At 37.0% G+C, this 19,218-nt stretch overlaps 1 long non-coding RNA gene across 1 annotated transcript; it reads right to left on the reverse strand.

Annotated features, from left to right (window-relative positions):
- Positions 1 to 12,842: 12,842 nt before the first annotated feature.
- On the reverse strand, positions 12,843 to 13,747 carry LOC136254682 (uncharacterized). The gene is made up of 3 exons (XR_010700675.1): positions 13,633 to 13,747; positions 13,332 to 13,548; positions 12,843 to 13,190 (listed from the first exon to the last, which is right to left on the reverse strand). It is a non-coding gene; the product is annotated as an uncharacterized lncRNA (long non-coding RNA).
- Between the last annotated feature and the right edge of the window lie 5,471 nt (positions 13,748 to 19,218).

The raw sequence follows: 19,218 nt of genomic DNA on the forward strand, positions 1-19,218 counted from the left end.
TATTAACAGGCTTGTCACACAGCGATATTAACAAGGCATACTTAGAGAGTACAATGTCATCACTTGACACACGAGTAGCCATGATCAGTTCTGAAGGCTCGGGGAAGACTTGTCTCAGTGATACTCTCACAGGACAGGAGTTTCAGAATAGACCACCTACTGAGGGAGTAAATCAAATGGAGGTTGTGGTAAAGAGCACCATGGACTGGAAAACACTCACGCAAGAAGAATTAATAGATGGTCTACAGCAGCAATTGTTGCATGAAGCCCACCACTGTGCCACAAGCCAACCAAAATCTCCAAAAATTCCCAATGCTGATTCTACAGCTACACCTACTCCTGATGTCTCAGCAGAGCCCCTTTTTTATCCAAACCAGAAATGGATTTGCCAATGCTGACACTTCCAAGCGGTGACACAATGTATTTTCTAACCATTGAGGAATTCAAGCAGCTGCCAGCAATGTTGAGCAAGTATGACCCACTACAAAAGTATATTGGCATTTGGGATTACGCAGGGCAGCAGGTGTTCCAGCATACCCATGGTTTGTTTATATCCGATGAGGTAGTTTGCTTAATAGTGTTTGATGCTAGCAAGCTACTGGAAGATACCCCTGAGCACCGCTACAAAGATGACGACAGTCCAGCAAGATCAGGTTTACACACCATGACATACTGGATGGATCTGATCAGTTGCCGTGTCAAAAAGAGGAGGACTTCTGATGAAGACCTCTTGGAGTTCCTTCCTACTTTCATACTGGTAGGAACTCATATTGATTTGCTCAACCCAGACATCCATTAAGCCAGAGAAATTGCATTCAACAAATTCATTCCTTTGTTTGAAAAGGAATTCCTGCACAAGCCATTCTCCAAGCACATTGCAGCCTCCAAGAAGGGCAATCTATTTACAAAAGGATCTTCATCGGTTTTCTTCCTTAGTAATCGAATTCGAGATGCTGAGGTAAATGCAGCACTTCAAAAGATAATCATGGAAGCATCTGCTAAGAAAGTTCGCCCCACTCGATATGTGAAAATGGAAAGAAAGTTAATGCTGCTGGTGCATGAAGAAAGGTTGAGTGTTGCTAACTTTGCACAAATTCAAGAGGTAGCAAAGGACTGTGGTATTTCATCAAGCATTGAAGAGGTGTCAAAGGTTCTTCAGTATTTCCACCAAAAAGGCACAGTGCTATACTTCCATGAAGTATCTGCTTTGAAAGACATTGTCATCCTGTGTCCTCAATGGTTGGCTAAATTGTTGATGTACCTCCTTACTAACCTGGTATGCCAACCTACAGGAGCAACTCTTGGAAGCTTTGCAAATGAAAGGAGTAAGGAAGGTCTTTTGGGACAAGAACTACTTGAGTGGTGTGTGGAACAATTTAAGAAGGCTGAAGTTAACAAAGGCTTCAAATCTCTGGACTTTACTTGGGCAGCTGTTGTTGAACTGCTACTAAAGTTCCATTTAATGGTTGATATCACAGGTTCATCCATAGCAGGAAAGAAGAAAATTGCTGCTGGCAAGAAGCTGTATCTTGTGCCTCATCTTCTTCCTCAACTACCATTTATACCAACTGAAGATTCTTGCTACCAGGAACTGTATTATTTTCCTGGTGAGTTCATCCCAGACAGCTTAGTGGATCAACTGATTGTAAAATGTATTGATTGGAATGGAAAACAAAACTATGGTCATTTAAGGTAACCATTGATTGTGGTTTTATTAAAAATTAACATGTATGCTGATGGTATTTGCAGGTTATCCTACCGATGGGTGTGGCTAAAGTTGGGAAAGCTACTGACGTATAAATTTAGAGTAGTTGACAAAGACTACACCATTGAACTTACCATGATCCCAAAACCACAACTCTCACAAGCACAGGTATCTGAAGCACATGTTAACATCAAAATGCTTATTGAATTGCTTAATGAATTCAGTGATGATCTGATGCAAGAACAAATGGCTGCAACATTTGAAGTTAATCCAGTGAAATGTTACTTCCCGTGCCTTGGCAGTATTGGTTATGTATAACCAAGCCCAAAAGTGCCTTCAGTATGACCCTGAATGCTTCCACTACATTATTTTTAGAAAATGGAGTTTTATTTATTGATTTAATAAGGCTTTACAGTGCAACTACTGACTAATGCCTTTAGATAAACGCAACTCAATAATGGCTAAGGCTACGGGCTTTAGTTTTTCACTGTTCGACATTGCTTCAGCCTGACAAGTGTCTTTTGGCATACCGCAGTACATATAATGCATGCATCATAGACTTACCTTTGTCCTCCTATGTATCCTATTTCTTTTTGCTGACAGTCCAATGTGTAGCACATGATGGCTTCCCTACTGTACATTTGTAAATGAAAATTGTCCATATTTTCTGTGACTTGCAGAGATGATTCTAATGTTCTTTGTTTCTGATGTTGTGTAACAGACTGAACATAGCTAAAAGTGAAGTGTAATGGCCACTTTACTTTTGAGTCAGTAATTGATAGTTGGGGTGCACATTCAGATAAAAACATCAAGGTTGGCACCCTTGTTTCCTTTGATGTGGTATTTGTGGGTTCACCAGTCATAATTAGGAATGTTAGGAATCACAGAAAAAAATCAGGGAAGTAATTATTTTTATTGCTTTTCAGTACATAAAATTATACTGAAAGCCACTGACAAGTGCTGCCAGAATTAATTGTATTATATGTATGCATGATATTGGGAGAATTTGTTATGATATATGTGGAGTTTCGTATTGTCAATACTAGCCCAGTAGTTAAGGAACAGTGATTTTCAGGGATGTACCCTTGAACTACTGTTTTGTACAACAGCTTATCAGTACAGATACTATACACACCAGGGGCATAGCCAGAGCCTGAGCCCAGGCATCTATAGACTCATACAGCAAAATTATTCACTAATTCCAATCGATGGCTAAAAATAAGCCTCATATTAAATCTTAGTAGTACCAAAAAATTCACTTTGTATAAAATTTATAACATAGAAGCCCTAATAGATCTAGAGGAATCACCCTAATACAGCAGTCTATAAATATAAGCTTCTGCTACTACTGCTGGAAATCACTCTCAGACTTAAATTCAGAGGGTCTAAAATGTTCAAAATTCTTGTGAGAGCATGATCTAGATTGGCATGCTTGCCATGCTAGTGTGCTTTGCACACTAAGGTATGATCCCTGGATTACCTGGCCCTAGCATCACCAAAAGTCAGTCTACGCCCCTGGTACACAAAATATTTATCCACATACCTCATAGAGCATATATAATGACAGTAACACTAAGCCAAAATTGTATGCCAACATCGGTAGCTGAACATTTACTGGTTTCCTGTTGGCCACAATTATTGGACCAACTGTGGCCACAATCAGGAAAGTGCTGACCACACACAGTGTGGGACCATAGGATTGCATCATAAGCCAATTCCCCACTGGTGGATCTGTAGAGAAAATATAAGTATGTAACTGCTGACTGTACAAGTTGCGACACACTACATGAAGAATGACACAGAACACATATGCACTAGGTACAAAATTTTAGGATATTCAATAAAAACATTTTGGTGTTTGGATACACAGGTTCTAATAGTTCTTGTGCATTGACAAATTTAAAGTGGAAGTCATGTGTGGTAATTATGGTTTGAAGTTCAAAAATGAATCAATTTGATTGGTTGAAATCCTATGCATGTGATTTTGCTTGTTTTTGCTGTTGCAAAAGAACCATTAGTACCTGTGTAGTAAAATCAAGCATCCAATAAGATAATGCGATCCATTCTTCAGCAGCTCACATGATGCGTTTGTCATCTGGGAGTAAGACCCCAAAAGGTTAAGCTTAGAATTAAACCTTTGAAATTTAATGCACTAATGTGCTTCTCAGGAATATTATATAGGTACTGTAACACAGTGTGCATAATTATCATCACTGTTAAAAGCATGTTTCCATCACTTTGAGGGATCACGACAATCAAATTTTAGTTGCTGCTTTTTTTTTGTTATAATCACCAATTAATAAAGGAAACAAGCCAAGCCATGACACACACACAATGAAATTACCACAGATTTATTTATTTTATTATTTTTATAAAGGATTTACAGCACAAGTGCTGAAGGTCTGTAGGACACCTGGTCCTACAGCCTGTTTAAAGTTGTTACAGAAAGTATGTTTGAAAAGGTGGAGAAAGGAGAAAAATCCATGACTGGACCTAGGCAGCCTCAAACCTGCAGCCATCCAATTAACGCTCGAATGATTACAGGAGTCTGCCAGGTGGTCAGGATGATAAACACTGTCAAACTGAGACTTGAACTGTCATGACCTAAGATGATATAGTGGCTGTTTTCAAGGCAGAGGTTCAGATTTACCACACTACTGCTGTAGAAAATAAGCAACTTGACAGGTAGTATGTATCTGACAAATGATATTATTGGCACCATGCTATCATAGTTTGCACTGAGGAACTGTGTGTGCAATTTCTCAACTATTTCACTAATCCTGCTTACATCTTTTCATTCTTAAAGGATCATTTAAAGGTCATGTATATAGGACATTAAATTATGATATGCCTGCATGGGGTTTTGTATCGCAAGAGGATATTATGTGTCACTACAACAACTGAAAGTACATAGCATAGCTATAGGGCAAGTTCTCAACCTTTGCTTGCCATGCTTTAAACAAGTTGTAGGACCAGGTGTCCTACAGACCTTCAGCACTTGTGCTGTAAATCCTTAACAAATAAATAAACGATAAATGCAGTATTTAAAGACAACATAATACTATCAACATGCATGCTACACTGCAACACAGGACACTAATATATCACATTCATTGTCTCTACATGTAAAGCAGGTACTACCAATGCTTTTGTTTGTTGTTTACAGCACGTTGAAGGCACTAGTAGGCAAAACTCACTGAATAATTGAGCTACATTCTTGTCAAATCGCAGACAAACAACTTTCAGTACACTTGCATGATGGCACATTACAGCATTATAAACTCTTGATGCTACAAGGAGGTGTGTAATGCTTGGTCAGCCTTAAAACATGTGAGGATGGTCCTGCACATAGGGCAGGTACCAATGATGCACCTTTTTGTTCTATCTGTTCCATGCAATGTTTTTATCCACAAACTCTTATGCTGGCACATAGACTGCTTTACATCATAGAGACTCTTATAGCACTTTTGTGGTAGGGGAGGCAAATGTCAACATATTTGTCCATCTGTGTTTTTGTTCAGTGTGTAGCTTTCACACTTAATATGTATAACACTTTGTTCAGTACTACTGTAGAAAATAAGCTATATGTGTCACTACAACATGCTTAACATAGAGCAAGTTTGATTGCCATGCAGTAACTACAATTGCAAATTGTATTGGCTTTAAATTATACACAAGTTTATTTCATTTTGTTGACAGTAAGGTACTACTGACCATGCATTTGAAAAATGATATTACTGGTACCAATAGGGCTGGGCGGTATTGAAATTTTACTACCACGATATATCATGGGGAAAATATCACGATATTTTTTCATATTTTGACAGATGCTCTACTATGAAACTACAACTATCTACACAAGTGATATAATCTGCAGAAACATGAATGGATGTGCAAAACCACATGTACGTGGCATTAACCATTAATTTTATTGAACTATACATGGATATGTAGACATTAGCTAAACCTACAATTCAGCATGGAGAGGATGTGTCTTACACACCCAAGTGCATGACATATATTCATGATTTTTACAGATTCCCATACATGACTTAAAAGACTGCTATTAACTATAGCAACAAAAGCTCATTCACCCATGTATGCACATTTTATTAGCTATAATGCAACAATATGCAGAAATATTCTTTCCTCAATAGAAATCCAAAATAATGAAGTCCCTTCAGTAGCTACTTTCATAGTCGCATGAATACTCTATAAAGTTACTTGACTGCACTATTATGAATATATAGGTGACTGCTCTATTAGAGTATCTCGATCTTTCCTGGAGCTAAACAGCAGCACTGTTTACAGTAGTTAGCTAATACGAATATTATTGGAGAACACCGCGGTAATCACGATATCGCGATAATATCATTTACAAGAATTTTTGACGATACTGGTATCGTTACATCAGAATATCGCGGTTTTACGATATAACCGAGATACCGCCCACCCCTAGGTACCAAGAGTTCATAATAGAGAGAGAGAGAGAGATTATGAACTCTTGCTGGTACCATGCAGATACCATAGTGTTTAGGCTGACAAACTGTGTGTGGATTGTGGAATTGCTCAACTATTTCACTAATCCTGCTTACATCTTTTCACTCTAGATCTGCTTCTTAAAGGATGACACTTTGTATGGCAAGAGGTAGCTATATGTGTCACTACAACATGTTTAGCATAGGGCAAGTTTGCTTGCCATGCAGTAACTACAATTGCAAATTGTGTTGGTTTTAAATTATACACAAGTTCATTTCATTTTGTTGACAGTAAGGTATACAACATCATGTAGAAACTGAAACTGTACCAGTGTATGCCACCTGTCATGTAGGTATTGTCTTAGTTGCATGTAGCTTAACTAATAGCCCTGCATGTTAATTATTTTACTATACATACTTAACACTATCAACGTGCATGCTACATTGCAATATAGGACACTAATATGTCACATTAGTTGTCATTGCATGTAAAGTAGGTAAAAATTCTTTTGTCAGCACGTTAAAGCCACTGGTAGGGAAGACTCACTGGATACATTCCTGTCAAATCCACAGTGAGACAAACAACTTTGGTCATTAATTTCAGTATACTTGCAGGATGGCATAAGTTCATTACAAGTAACATCACCATGCATGCTACATAGCTACATGAGCGGTGCTGGTGTTTAATGCTTGGTCTCTGTTCCCAGCATTAAAACATGTGGAGATGGTCCTGCATGTAGGGCAGGTACCAATGCTATTACGTAAACAGATATAACATAGCTAGTAACTACATACACAGCTTGAGCCATAGATCTCACAGAAGTTTTGGTAGTGGAGGGTACTGGTTATAAGGGATCTTAGCCTATATAAATATGGACAATATTACCTTTTGATATCAAATTTCAATCACTGACTGTTCCGTTAGAGTATCTCAATCATTTTGCAACCATTGCAAAGTGTCATGTCTGGTCTGAGCAACAACTTTTCAAATAGGTATGGCCTAACTGAAACACACATGCAAGCTAACAGAGTTCCAGTGATTGAGCCATGGTTCTAATAAATAGTTACTTCATGTTGTCAGCTATTACTGGTCAGAGGAGGCACCTATTGACACCAAACTTGACAAAGTCAAATGGAATACCTCTGCCAAAAATTGTATGTGCTCAAGGAATATTTGGACAATAAGGTACATGTGGAGGAAATTAATGTTTCATTAATTGGTTGCTTACGTTAGCAAATTATCCATATCCCTCAGATTATAAGCATTATTTGTGACCGAATTTGACAAAACAAGGCTTCCACACACATCCAATTCTCTGACTTTAACCAACTATAACTTGACTACCCAGTAAACTATTATTCTAGAATTTTCACATAATTTTTCCAAAATAACAAGTCAAAATTTGAAACTGTTGGCATACTCCTACATTGGGTTATGATCCTTCAACGTCGCAAAACTGGATGTGTGTGGAAGCCTTGTTTTGTCAAATTCGGTCACATTTTGAGATGTTTATGCTCATCTACTAAATTCTGTCTGTGATATTTCACTCCAGAAGACACTTCAAAAAATTGTCCATAATTCCATAGTAAGTGGTGTGTGGATTGTTTCTCATACTGTGAAAACAAACACATACAGATATCCAAAGACCTTTAACTGCTACATTTAACTACAGCGAATATCTCACCCTTCCATTTTATAAAACCTACAAGACCATAATAATTATTGTATAAAATTCTAGAAACCTGACAGAAAGGATGAAAACATGTCAACGTACAAGGGACCACTGAGCAAACCCTAAAGACTCACACACTGTACACACACATACGGGACTGAAGTAAATGTATTAAAAGCACAAACACTAAAAGTGGTAGACACTGTTGACCAATATGAGCAGAACCTTTAATATACACACAAAAATTGAAATTTTCGTAAATTGTGATAATTAGTATGTTCTTGAGGATGAAAATTAATTTGGCAGACAGTCATGACTGCCAAAAATATTCAAATTATAAAAATTTATATCCCTTGAAAATCTCTCTACAACACACAGTAGCACTCTACACATACACTGACCAGTGAGGAGCAGTTAATGAACTCCTGTGGCATAATCACTTCCGGAAGTTCAGGTATATAAGTGCTAGTGTGTTGTCACCAACTAAGATGTGGACTGTGCTGTACTACCACTACTGGTAGGGGTGTAGTTGGGTAGGAGATAACATTATGAGGGAATTGGCAACCTGAACATGTCTCATGGCCCTCGGAACCAGAAAATTAGGTCTCAACAAATAAGTTGCCCTTTGTTAGACTTATAGTGAACTCTCATAATATGGGACCAAAAATTAATGTGGTCACTACAATGAGGTGGTCTTAGTTACCTTAGTAATACTTGGTTGAAATAAGTATAACCTGTATATACACAACTTGGCCACAATAACAAAGTGCTCTTACTAAAGAGGTGAAGCTTAAGTGAGCTAGGGTAAAGCTCATGCAAGTCAAAGGCATTATACTCACTCATTCTCGTGATTACAGTTCTACAGATCCAGGCTTGGTTATAGTCCTTCAAAACTGACTATTTGTCATAAAAGGTTGCCAGCCAGTCCACCTTTTGATACCAGAGATGCCATAGCGCAATCTTGGCCGAGCAATTTCTCTGTGGAGCAAGGAAAAATTCCAGTCTTGAGAATGACTTTTTAATTAGCCCAATCATTGTTTGCTTTTCTAGCTACCTCAGCTTGATGTACAGCAGGAACTAGTAGTCAAATGATCTCAAAATTCATTAGACTTTGTTTTTTTACTTTTGTTATTTTTCCATAATAATTAGCCCAAATTTTATTCAAGAAGTAGCGTGTGATGGTAATACACTGTATTATACCATTACGATCTAATGATATCAGCTCTGTTGATGCTGTACTACACTGGTCTCTGCAGCTATACATCACCATAGCAATATTGACAGCCCTTCCAGCTTCTCTTTTGACTTACATGCATAAGTGCAAATGCTAACAGCTGAATTGACTTCCCATGTACCTAATCTAAATCTTACCTGAATTACCATGATTGTTTTGTAGTGTGGGGATTATGCACATGTTGTCAATCACATAATAGCCATTCTCAAGATATGTACAAATTACCCTTAAGTATTTATCTTAGCACCTTAGCTTACTTTAAGGTCCTTAAGGAGGTTGACACCTCACTGGTATAATAATTAGCTCAAATGGTACAACTAAAACAAATGAAACCCACAATTATTTTTTAAACAGCATTATGCACAAGCTGTATGGTACACGAACAAAGTTTTGTGAGTACCAAAGCCACTCTGTATAAAATTAATGGTAGGTTTGTCTTTTCGCCTATTAAGCGTAAGCATGCTTGAATAGTACACAATATCAACTTCATCATCATCAGGGAAAAGTGAGGCTTGATGTTTTTTTCATGGGCCATGGTCCAAACCTTTGTGGTCCTTACTATACAGTACAATAGTATGATAAAAGTTAGTTTGTAATGTACTGGACAATAAATCGTTCATATCTCAAGAATACTTACCTAAAATTTTAACTCAAGATATGTAGATGAACACCCAACACCTCATTTAAATTATAAAACAGAAAATCAACTGATGTGCCAAAAAGGTAAGATCAGGTCACAAAATATTATTCAAATAGTGTAAAAACAATTTTAGAAATTAAAACATGGGAATACTTAGAGATTGCTGAAAAAAGTAAAGAACACTGTAAAAAACAAGTGGTGAGATCTGTGGCAAGATAGTGAATGTCACTACAAATTTTAGTGACCGTCACTAATAAATCCAGTATGATCACTCCTATCTTGCCACAGATTTCACCACTTATTTTTTACAATGAAACAAGAGTCAAACAAGCCAGTATGTTAAACATACAGAGATCACTATTTGGACTAGATGGATATGGTAGAAATTAAGTAGTTTCTCTATAATCAGGGGCAGATAAGTACTGAGAATGCTTCTATATAAATGTTTATTTGAGTCCAAATAGAGATCTCTGTGTGTTTAACATTCTGGTGTTGTTTTTTTACTTCTTTCAGCAATCTCTATTCCCATGTTTTAATTGTTTAAATTAATTTTACATTAGTTTGTTTACTTTTTATAAATCCATGTATGTATAGCTAACATGATAATAAGAGGTGCTGTGGTGCTTGATATTACACAGTACTAAACATGTATATCAAGTCAGTCATCATGTACAGTAGCTGTTAAGTAGTTATTATCAGAGTTAGCAAACACCAGTGTATTGTCGCCTTACTAGTGAATGTACTTTGTACTATACAGCTTTGACATATCCATGCTGTGGTCAGCAATAGTATGGCTTCTGATTAATACACATACACACTTGTGCAGCTACTCATGTGATCACAATAAGTCAAGTATACACAGTGGTACACAACAACATCTTTGCTCTGGTATAAACTTATATAATCTGGTTAAATATAGGTAATTAATGATACACATATATACACGTATATAGGGTTTCCAAATGAATACGTTAACATGATTGGATACTTATTTTGGTTCAGAAAGTGTGTTATGATTGTAATATGCAGGTCATGGATGTGAAGAAAGACATATTATTATAGGAAGAAAAATGTAAAGTTATGGATCGAGTTTTTATCCCCGAAAGTACTCACATTTTGCTCTAGCCATATGATAAGATGAACAAGATGACATATTTCAGTTGTGAAAAAATGCTTTTATTGGTTCCTTTAGACTTCATATTTTCCAGTAGGCCTATACTTATTCCAAATTAACTTCTATGGCTTCTTTCATGGTTGGGGAGCTTCCTAAGGTGGTGTTTAGGCATGTTTTCTATTAGGATTTTGGCATTAAGCATAGATTATCTCTATTAGCCACTACCGTGGTTCATGATAATATCCACAAAGTAATAGTTACACCATGGCCACAATGTGATATATTGCCCAGACTAGGGCATAATATCAGGTGACCATGAGTCCATGCATTGGTTAGGTAAAACTAAGCCCAAATAATTCTTTTGATCAACCCAAAATGCTTTCAACTATAGCTAGTTGCTATGAAATTTTAAATATATTAAATGGAATTTCTAGTGACTGACTGACTGACTAACAGACTGATGCCTTCAGACAAGTGTAACTCAATAACAGCTAAGGCTACAGGCTTGATTCTTTCAATGTTCAACGTTGCTTCAGCCGAATACCTGCCTTTTGGCATACCGCATGAAGTACATGCAATGCATTCTTCATGGACTTACCAGTGTCCTCCTACGTATGTGTCCCATTCATCTTTGCTGACAGCAAAACGTGTTGATTTGGCTTCTGTGATTGGCTTTTCAAATATATGGTTGTTGTCTTCTTTATGCAAAGAAAACATACCAGGGCATTAAATTGACCCTTATCTTAGAGGAGCATATTATTTTTGAAAGTATTCTAAGAGGGAGTAGACACCTATAAATTATAAACAATTGCATACTCTGACCCTTAATGTTCAGAGCATGCGGTGACCCACACCCCTTAATGATTCAGTGGCAGTTTTGCCATAGAAAACAAGGCATGGCAAACCACCCTCTTTAGTATTATGGAGCTTGAGACAATCAGTGAGATCAATAAAAGCAGTCACACCCACACATGCATGCATAACATAGCTATGCTTTAATAAAACGTTGACAAACTAGTACAATAAAAATAAGTTTAAAAATGAAGTAGGGTTTCAGTGATATAAAGTAGTGAAACAATAATTATGTGGAAATCTTTACTTTGGCATTGAACAGATGTGGTAACAAGCCAATGTACCACATAGTTATGTTGTAATAGTTATACCATTATTCATCTCTTTTGTTCAATTGCTGGAATTAGTTTATTATTGTACTATTTCTCTAATAGAACAGTCACTGAGAATTTCAAAATGTGTACCAACAATGTTGAAAAAGAACTTGTCCAGGGGCCTCTATACCAAACTCCCAAACCCTTCACTGCATCATTGTTGATCAGCTCGCTAAATTTCTGCCTTTTAAAAATTGTAGCTTAAATCTATATATATATATATATACTCTCAATAGCAAAAGTTGATAATTTAATTTTGTAGATCTACCAGTGGAGAATCTAGATTGTACTAAAGTTCGATGATTACGAACAATTGTATAGTATTGCAGACTTTAATTATTTATAGAGTGCACATTTTATTCGAGGATTTCTAATAGAATTATATGAAATAGGCCTGTTTTACAACTTGGCTGTTTTTGCAAGGATATTTCTACCAACACAATACTTCTGCACGCTGGGGCCCAGTCCTGATAAGTAGTAGCTGTACATGATGACATGTACAAAGCACTTGATGGTGGTACATACAAGTACACAAAATGGTCATGTGGTTGTGTGAAATAGGTAACAGTGTAACTACCTTGTGATGGGTTATACATATATGTCAGTTATTTCCAGATGTTACTCCACCGTTACCCCTCTAGCATGGGGGAGACCACCTAAGGAGGATGTGATTCCAAAATGAATAGTGGGCTATAGACAGTGATCAATGACAACCAAGCCATTATGACTCCTTCTCACAACCACGGCTTCTTCACTTTCCAATTACCTCAGATAGCCAAAGTGGTAGAGAATACCGTTAGCCACATGCCATCAGCTGATCTGCTCTCTACATACTTTACCACACAACTCATCAGGCTATCGAGGTAATGTCCCACACTGGAGCACCTTCTCTGGTCACGGGCATTAACAACCTAAGCCGGACCAATAACCTACCATCCCCACATTGGAAAATGCCACTGAAAATCTAATAACAACTTTTAAACAAATTTCATACAAACACACTTCAAACACTGTACAATATTCACAACATTACAAGTGGTTGCTTATGAATACACCTGAAGATCATTGTGCATAAAAAACAGTAATCAATGTTTCCAAATTATTAATTAACTTGATGGCTCCATCTGTATAGACCTATACATGACATCTATAGCCTCCTTCATGAACTGGTCAACACCAACTATGAAAAACTGATTTGCATATAGCCCTGGATGTACATAAGACAATCGAAAACAATAAATTATTTTTATAGAAAGAATTATAGATATTCTTTTCACATCTTTGACTGAACTGTTACAACATATGACACACAAATTCTCACCTAACCCACCAAGTGAGACCATAATACCACCAGAGCACTCTGGGGAAATGCCAGACACACTTGATGATTGTACCTTAAATGATATGGCACATCATGATAGTACAATACGCACTGCTGAAGAATCCACAGAAGGTGCAATGGGCTGCACCCAACTATCACAATTCTCCAATTTGTCTGTCCAACAGTAATGACATCATCAACCCCACAAACAGTGGCCCTAGATGTAATAGAAAATCATTGAGAGATAGGAAGAAATCAAAGCCACATGGCCTCACAAATATACTATAACAGGTTGCCTTACCTGTACTGATGGCAACATCATCAATTTTTGAAATCTAGAATTGGATAATCACCAAAAACATCTTCTGTGTATGTGGACTGTCTTTCATTCCCTCGGTCAGACATAGCGAACTCAAAGAGTCTATACAAAGATGTACAGATATGCCAATTACGAACAGTAAACTTAAAACTAATTCAAAACTCAGGGATAAAATACTATCTACATCACAGAAAGCATGTGGCACCAAACAAGCAGAATCATCCACCTGCCGTCCGACATATAGTGGAAGCAGAATAATACTATAAGGTTTCAAACAACCTCTGTGTGATATGAAATCAATGGTATGCTGTATGCCTACAAACTTGTCTCTGTAAATTTGTTTGAAGGACTGTCTATGACCACATACTTAACCCAATACACAGTCCTACACACACTGAGAAGCTAACAATCTGCTTACTACAACTGGTGGAGATGTGGTTAAACAACTACAGCTGAATTTTAACACAAAGCCATAGATGCACTACTACAAATCAACATTTTGCTCTGGCAAGAAAAGAAATAAGATACAACTTAAAGGTAAGTCCATGGTGTGTGCATTATATGTACTGTGGTATGCCAAAATGTACCCATTGGGCTATATAAAATAACTTTTAACAGTGAAATAACATAATCTCATCTGTTATTGAGTTACAATGGCTACAGGCATTAATTGACTAAGTAAAAATTTCCACAAAATAAAAAAATATGATTTAATAGCAACTGCAATTAGATTGCACTGAAGATACTTTTTAATTCTTCCTATAGAGTAACCAATACTGCCGAGGCACCACAATGGTATTGCAATACTGATTTTTGGTTAGTGCTTTCTTTTATCATGAAAAAAATGCAAACCTTTATGATTCCACTATAGAGGATACCACACTGTATGATAAATTCCATGCACGCAAGTATTTTAAAGTATTTTAATGAGCTGGTTCTGTTATGAGGGAAATTTTGTATACTACTGTACCATTGAAATGAGGTCTGACAAAGCAGACGTATACAGTTATGGTATACTATCCACAATAAAAGGAATAGACAAACTATCAACTAAAGATACTATAAATTTTCAACCTAACAATTCACTGACCTTGACGTTGTCACACAAGCAGCAGTGATCATCCCAACAGTAAAACTGTAGCAATAGGTAAAGAACTTCACACGATATTAGTAAGACCACAGCCTGTGGGTATCAATGGAATAACAAAGGATACTACTTGAGATTATCCCCATATAGGATGGTTGTGGTCTAAATAAGTCAGACTTCAAAACACAGGGTTCTATGGAATTTAGAAACTCTCAGGCTCTGTAGTATTACATTCTCTTCATTTGGGTGCCACCCCACAACACAGGCATTTCAGGTTACAGTGAATTGTTTCTTATAATTATACAAACATAATCACAGTCTTAAAATGGATCTGAATGGGCTAATGCCTGTTATGTAGCATAGATGGTATTATGTTACTTATTCTGCTAGCTTTACCAGTATATCAGCTATGTCTATAAACTACATGTATCCTCATGTCTAACAGTCAGGGCAACTGATAGTTGTGTGTGAATTAATTGTAGCTGCTAAAATTAGAATTTCAGAATACACAAAGCAACATGGTCAAGACAGTTTACTGTTAGTTTGAGTCAAGTCCATGTTCAAGTACACCTAACTGCTGACATCAAGAACTCTATACCATTGTACACATTAAGGTATTTTGTTGGTGCTTTGTGGAGACCACATGTGGTGACCACAATCCATACCTAAAAAGTTATAATGCTACCCTGTACAGGGAGTTTGTAAAAGACGGAATAAGGAATAGCGGAATAACCGGAATAACTCGCATCACAACGAATGGGCATTTATATGGCTTATGCAATGTTAGGGTGATTGTACTGTTACAGCTGTGAACTCATCCCTCGTAGATATCCTTACAATGTAGGGTGATTGCGTGTACTGTTACAGCTGTGAACTACACTGCTTCGTCACTCATAGATGTCCTATCGAAATGATTACTATACGCTCTTACTACTACCAAGAGTAAATAATGGAAGAGAGAGTATCCAACTGCCATATACTGCATCAAAAATGAGCATTATTTACTCTTGCTACTACTGTATGTAGCTAAGCTAGAATATACAGTAGTTAGCTATTAGTTTCGTTTTCGAGTCTTCATCCTTCCAGTGGAGGGATGAAACGAAACAGTACAGTGTACTAACCCCTTTTTGGTACCATACTAACCCCTTTTGCTCGCTATTCCTTATTCCGCCTTTTACAAACTCCCGGTACCATACTTTACATACAGTAGTAGCTAGTAAGAGCTATAATCAAATGTAATTTTGCACTTCGTAAGGGTGGGGTCTATTCTACGGAACGGAACGGAATGGAACGAAATGATGGACTAAACTACGGAACGGAATGCTTTCTCAAATTGAAGCTTGCAGCTTACTATTGCTGTACAAGTTATCGGTGGCACTTCCAGCTGGTAAACAAACGTACCCCAAGAAAGATAAAACGAACTTAAGGATCGATTGTGAGTTCTTGCTGTTTATCTTCGGATGTATCAAGTAGGGAACTTAATGCATGACTTGTTTTTGCTAATATGTGAGTTGTTTTTGCTTACTTTGACTATAGAATGTACAATCTGGGGCTCAGCCTTTCTAATAGGCATAAATCCGGCAGTATGTAGCTACACTACAAAGGAAACAAGCATGGTGACAAGCTGAATCAACTCTGTCAGGCTAAACAGAATCTAAAGGAATTTTGTACAGTGTGTGAGGAGCAAACATTCAGATACCTCAAGGAGGCTATATTGTGTGAACATCAATGATGCAGAATAGTGGACTACATAATGTCAGTTATCTTAGCCTGAGTAGTGAGTTGAATCCAGGATGGGGTCTATTTTACAGAATGGAATGTTTTCTGAATCAAAACTTACAGCTTGTCTAGCCGCTATCATTGCTGAAGTTGCATTCATCCAGGAAATGGAATAGGATAATAATAAAATATTAATAGCTGTTTCATGCAGTGCATTGTTCTATTACCTGATATATCAAGCAGGTCTCTTCAATTCATTTATTGCATGACCAAGGCAAGTTTTGTTACTACAATACAGTAGCTGATTGGATGTCATTTGCTTCTGGTGATCTTGACAAGATAAATAGTTTAGAAGACCACTCAATTTCTTCAGTTTCAGAGCGTACTATCCACAGAGAAATTAACTAGAAGGTTACTGGTGACAGGAAAAGGCTAGGTGATCATGACTTTATTCAGTCTAATAAATAGAATATATGGTTGATTGAGTGAGGTATCACTTGCAGAATGTTCAGACAACCAGCGATGAGATGCATGCATGGATTCATTGAATTTTTGTTACAGTTGGAGACATTAAATATCCAAAAGCAAACTGACTGTATAATATTAATTCACTTGCTTTATATTTTCTCAATTTTGAGCCTGTATACAAATAATTACAAATTTTAACAAACTCTAGCTATCTATTGTAATTATAAGTAACTAACAGTTGTAATTATTAGTTATTGCTCTGTATTGTATGTATGTTTCTTTGGCAGTGGGTATCTATTACCCACTGACCTTTAATGCAGTCCTGAACTGCATTAAAAAGTATAAAAATAAAAAAATTAAATTTTTCTCAGTCCTAGAATAAGATAGGAGAGAAAATTTATCTTTGTTTACCTATACTGTACAACTTCAAAGGAAATGAAGAATAAAATTAGTAAAACCACAATAAGGTGAATTACAGATTGAAATACTAAATATGAATTAGAGCCTTTAGATAATTATTGTTCCAAAGCAAAATTGTAGATGGAAAAAACAAGAACTGGTGAGATCTTGGTTATTTAATGACAGCGGTTGGAGATTAAAAGGGTGGTAACTTCTTGAATATGTTGCAAAGTGGAGGTACTGGGATATCAATTTCATCATGAAAAATTTGTATACTTAAATAATCTAGCATTACTGAATTCATTTGTCCTCCACTTAAATATGCTACAACAATGTCGGTACATTGGCAGTCTAACTTGAAATCTCAACTCTAGAGTAGATCCAACACAGAGCAGCCCACACTGTAACAAATACATGTGATCCCACTGTAATTTCATGGACCATGCAGCTGGACTGGGAATCGCTTGAAAATAGATGAACAAATTTAACCTGTTTTGTTTTAAGTGAAGCATGTGAAATGTTACACTTAAGAAATCCTAGGATTCTTAGGTGGTATGTAATGAATGTGAGTGCTCCATTTCCGGTCTGACTAGATACATTGAAATTACACACACATCTTGGTCCAAATCACATTTGCCTGGTGGCTATGGGCATGGTTTCACATGCATAGCTAGGCTTATAATTGAGATTTGGTTGATCTTGGAGTTTTGGCATTTGGCCTGATTCAAGGCTAGCAGTCAGACACATCCTTGAATTTGTGCAACAGAAAAAATCAGTTCACTATTGAATACAGCATTAGTCCACTACACCGTCTGTTAATAACTCCATGCATACAATTCAGTGATGTTCGCAGAATATAGCCCCTTTGCGATCTGCCAAAATATTTGCTCCTCTCACACTGCACAAAATTCTTCAAGTTTTAATTTAGCTGGCTCTTTCCTGTTACCAGTGTCTTCCTGTTTGCTTTATTTGTACACTGACATATGACTTGAAAAGCTGGCCCAGACTGTTTTCTAAAGTCAAAATGAGCAAACCAGCTCACATAAAGTTCCCTTCTTGGTATATCCGTAGATGAACCAAGGATGAACATCACTGATACAGCTCATCCCACAATTAATACTTCGTTACTAATGACAACCAGCAAGAACCCACAATCGATCCTTTAATTCTTTTTATCTTATGTTTAATCACCCACTGGAGGTGCCACTGATAACTCGTAAAGGCAGTTTCAGCAATGGTAAGTTGCAAGCTTCAATTTGAGAAAGCGTTCCGTTCCGTAGTTTAGTCCATCGTTCCGTTCCGTTCCGTTCCGTTCCGTAGAATAGTCCCCACCCTTCGTAAGCGGGTACTGTATGTTAAGTATGGTACCAACGAGCAAAGGGGGCGTGACAGTCGTTTCGTTTCATCCCTCCACTGGAAGGATGAAGACTCAAAAACGAAACTAATAGCTAACTACTGTATATTCTAGCTTAGCTACATACAGTAGTAGTAAGAGCGTATAGTAATCATTTCGATAGGACATCTATGAGTGACGAAGCAGTGTAGTTCACAGCTGTAACAGTACACGCAATCACCCTACATTGTAAGGATATCTACGAGGGATGAGTTCACAGCTGTAACAGTACAATCACCCTAACATTGCATAAGCCATATAAATGCCCATTCGTTGTGATGCGAGTTATTCCGCTATTCCTTATTCCGTCTTTTACAAACTCCTCCCTGTACACTTGTATTGAAGAGTAAAATATCTGATGGTCATTAGCAATATGGAGGTCCTCACATTAGTTTATCTGTTTACTTGACCTTACAGGCATTACTCTTGTGGATAATATTACACACAAGTAGAAGTTTTAAACTCTAAAATGAGAAGTCATACTTGGTACAACACTAAATTC

This window comes from Dysidea avara, chromosome 4, assembly GCF_963678975.1.
Source record: "Dysidea avara chromosome 4, odDysAvar1.4, whole genome shotgun sequence".
Taxonomy (NCBI): domain Eukaryota; kingdom Metazoa; phylum Porifera; class Demospongiae; order Dictyoceratida; family Dysideidae; genus Dysidea; species Dysidea avara.